At 46.3% G+C, this 4,336-nt stretch overlaps 1 pseudogene; it reads right to left on the reverse strand.

The window, feature by feature from the left end:
* Positions 1 to 3,199: 3,199 nt before the first annotated feature.
* Positions 3,200 to 3,996, reverse strand: LOC119044330 (NADH dehydrogenase [ubiquinone] flavoprotein 2, mitochondrial-like; annotated as a pseudogene).
* Between the last annotated feature and the right edge of the window lie 340 nt (positions 3,997 to 4,336).

Here is a 4,336-nt window from a genome sequence, read left to right on the forward strand (position 1 = left end):
ATAGAAGGCCCCGAGGAGGGGGACCGGGACGGGGAAGGAGGGAGGCCCGGAGAGGCGGGTTCCCGGCAGCCGGGCAGGCCGCTCGCCGACTGGGCCTCGGGCCCGCGGCAGGGTCGCCCTCCCTGCGCACACACGCGCACACACGGGCACACATGCGACGGTGGGGGGTGGGCGTCAGCTGCGGGCCGCCTCGGCGCCCGTCGGGGGCTACATGCTTTGCCCAGGGAAGCCGGGAGAACGATGGGCGCGAGCTTTGAGTACGCGACGGAGAGAGCGAGCCCCCCGGCTGGGCGACCAGTCCGAGCCTGACCCGCCGGCTCAGGCAGTCACTGCGTCGGCAGGGGGAACGCAGGGTCCCGCTCGGACCATTTTAACTGCGGCTCCGCTGGCGGCGCGCGCCCGCACACAGCTCGGAGCCGGAGGAGCGCGCGGCCAGCTCCGGCAGGGGGCGGAGCTAGCTGCGGCGGCGCGCTCGGGGCGGGGCTGCGGGCGCCAGCTGCTGGTGTGCACTGCCGATAGTCTGGGGCTACTGAGTCGCTGGCTGGCCGGGGCGTGGGTCTCCCAAACCCCTGTCCCCCAGGTTTCGCGGAGTCGCCGGGCCGGCTCCTTTTTTCTGGGGCGAGAGGAGACCCTTCGGAGCCAGTTGTGTGACATCGGTTTGCAAAGCCGCACTGGCGTCTTTAGGTGTAAGTTCAAGAACTACCTTTGGCCCGGAGCCGCTCAGCTCTTCCGCTCACCTCCCCCCCCCCCCCCCCCCCCCGACTTTAGGAGTGTGGCCACTAAGGAGCTGCTGAAGGCCGACCTGTGTCCTGGACTGCCTCTTCGGTGGAGTGGCAAATGTGTGCCCCTTGGGTGCTGAGGACCAGTCTTCTCACCGGAGGGGTTAATTGGTAGTGCAACAGTGTTGTGTTTCTTCTCCTGTTTTCATACTTCTGTTACTTGCGGCAGACTACTAATTACATAACTTTACTTCAAGATGAAAGCGTGTATCAAATTACCTATACATACCAGAAAGATAGTTTGTCAACCCAGTGAGTCATCCAACATCCCAGGAGATAAGCTAGACATCTGAACCTTCCAAGTCCCATCTACCTATCACATACTTTAAAACGATTGTGAAGTGCCTACTATATTATAAAGTGGTTCTAGGTAGACCTTGGTGACTGAGAGGAGAAAGAAAGGAGGCTTTGCAGACAACCCTTAGAAGGTTTGATGATAATTATACCAGAAAGACAGAACAGTACTTGGTGTTGAGAGATTAGCTTTCACAAGGGAGAAGAAATTGAAAGAGGCCTGGTGATGTGAATAAGCTAGTTTAGAGGAGGCGATAAGAGATAATAACACAAGGCACTTGAGAAGATTGAGCGGCAAGTACCTCAGGCGGGATACCGTCTTCACTGTGATTGAAAGGAATAAGGACAGGAGGGGTAAAAGAATGGATGCAATTAGGTGGTGGTTTCTGGAAAGGGAAGGAAAGAGTTCCTTCAAATGGTCTTTCTTTTTTCTATTAAGTGGAGCCTGGTTATCCGATGAAGGGTGGAAAGACAATGGCAGGAGTTTTTAAAAGGTACTGAAGATAACTTGGGAGAACTAGTTGAGGAAGCAAGATTCAAGGCCCATCCCTTTAGATACCATTGTTTGAGCCTGTGTGATCTTAACCACCATAGTGGCCAGCCTCACCTACCCTTCACCCAAACTGTACTCTTTTGCTGATAATTGCCTCTTTGTTAAGACTGACTTTTATTTTGGGCCTACCAATATTCAGGGAGCTCCCTTTCTGAGCTTGATCATGGTGAGATGGAAGTCCAAGAAACCTAGAAGCAAAGATTTATGAAAGGGTTTTAGGTACCTGTTACTATCAAATGCATTGCCCAAACTACATTTACCTATGTGTATTGTCCACACAGTTTTCATCCCTCTGGCTGTACAGGGATAGTCTAGGCCCCCAAAGCTTGATTCTTGAGAACAGGAGGTTAGGAGTGACCAGAATTGCCTGAGGCCTTATAAAAGATCCTTTGCCATCTCTACCAGACTGCACTTTGAACAAAAGGAGAGGGATTCTAAGCTTTTTATTCACTTTCACTATGTCAAAATTTCGGACCCGTTAGTTTCATGTAAGTTAAACAAACAATTACTTAGTGCTCTCACAAGTGTTGATCCCAGAAAAATAAAAATATATATTCATGAAAAGACTTACACAACAATTTTTATAGCAGCTTTATGCATGAGCAGCCCAGATGTCCATCAGTAGAGAAAGCATGAACAGGTATATTTATTCAATAGATTATTGCTCAGTAATTTAAAAAATAATAATAATAAGAGTGAATCTCAAAAACTTAGGCTGAATCAGACTCTCTGCAATTGGGGGCCCTAGAATCTCTATGTAATGTTAACAATCTCCCCATGTGATTACTGCACAGACACCCTGACACCATGTAAACCTCTCAAGAACTACACATATAATCTAAATTCTTGTTTCAGAGATGAGGCAAGTGACTTGGAGACTTTTGAAGTGGTTTCTGAAATTCACACCACTAATTCTTAACTTACAATTCCAGAGCTTTTCATCCACATGCAGGTGCTGTTTTTCTCTTTACCACAATATGTAGCAGAGGGTCTTGAATATTACATAATGATGTAGTCAACTACTACTATTGTCACCACAGCTATAATGAGTATTAGAATTCATTACCCTAAATAATAATACTGAAGACACTCTAAATATTCAGGAAACAATTACAAGTAAGAGTTATACATGGCTATTTGGAGTAGCATTTGATGGCTTTGTTACAAAAAGAAAAGCAGCCTGAAGTGGGAGCTGGCCTGGAACTATTAAGTAGGCTCTGGTGTCACCGCCCTTCTCAGATAGGTCTGAGTGTTATATTGAACATAATTTCACAAAACATCAACATCAGACATGATCACCCTGTGATCATGACAGACAAGACAAAAATAAGACCCTTTATAATCATGTCTAACCACAACAAATACAAGAGCATTCTGCAAACCACCAAAATGATCAAACATTCTTGCAAATATAAAGTGACTTTGATTTCTTGACAAATTATAACCTTATCTTTGCTTCATTCTCCTTTCCTTGTAGATAATTATTTTTTGGAGATTCATATTTTATTTCTCCAGTGACATATTTACACTTGAATATAAATTAAAGGCCTGCTTCTACACCAAAGCCAGGTCCTTAGGGTGGTTCAGTCGAAGAGGTGAGACCCCCAGGTGGCTCATAAGAAAAGCATCCTCTCCTTGGCCCAGGTTTGGGAGTTTTGCCAGCCTTGAGCTCATCAATAATTTCAATATGCTTAGGTGTCAGATCTTCATAGTAGTTGACATTTATTTGCACCAACGATTGGTGTATTTACACAGACCCCTAAACATTCCACCTCTGTAACAGTGAAAAGTTTGTCAGGTGTAGTCTCCCCAACCTTTATTCCAAGCTTTTTCTGAATGGCCTCCAGTATGCTGACAGAGTTTCAAAGCATGCAGAGGGTTAGTAGTACAGACCTGAGGGTGATACTTTCCAACTGGCTTTTGATTATACATTGTATAAAAAGTTGCTGCTTCATAGACTGTCATTGGAGGTACTTGTAAACTTCCTGCAGCCTTGTTCATAGCAGAGAAGGGCAGCCATTCATTCTTGGGGCTGACTCCAGGACTGGGAAGCACAGCTGCTGCTTCATGCCCTTCTGGGTAGTTTTTAATAATTGCTTCTACTTTCTTAATAGTTTTCTGGTGTGAAATCAAATGGGGTATCTGGGTGTTTCTCAGGAGTATCTCGTGCACAAATAAGACTCCTCCAGCTCCATTTTGCGCAGCTGTCTTATGCAAATTACTCGTGTGTCTTCCCCACTGGGTGGTGAGGCCAGCTACCCTGGCCTGGGGTGCTGTGGAGAAGAACACGGTGGGCAGAACTGTTGGTGTTGCCCAGCGATGCCGGACGAGGATCCCCCCTAGATAACAATTGTTAGAATATCCAGTCATACCTCTACTTCCTGACAGCATCCATTTCAGAGCAAAGCCTTGACCTTCCCCAAATCACCTGCCACAAGTCCAATCCTATAATGCCACTTTTAATCATTTTTTTATCTTTTAATTACACTCGACATACATTATTATGTTAGTATTTTTATAACACCTTCTTACTGAGACCCTCCACAGTTCCTTACGGTGTGTTATCTGCTTCCTTGTGACAAGTCAATAAACCCAACTTGGTTTGACTGTGAATGTGTTCCTGCTGCTCTTTGGCTGGAAGGCATTCACATTTTTAATAGTCAAATGTCACCCCCTTATCAAACTACTACCCACTTATGCTGTACACTTT

This window comes from Artibeus jamaicensis, unplaced genomic scaffold (assembly GCF_021234435.1).
Source record: "Artibeus jamaicensis isolate MK-2021 breed Jamaican fruit bat unplaced genomic scaffold, CSHL_Jam_final contig_402, whole genome shotgun sequence".
Taxonomy (NCBI): domain Eukaryota; kingdom Metazoa; phylum Chordata; class Mammalia; order Chiroptera; family Phyllostomidae; genus Artibeus; species Artibeus jamaicensis.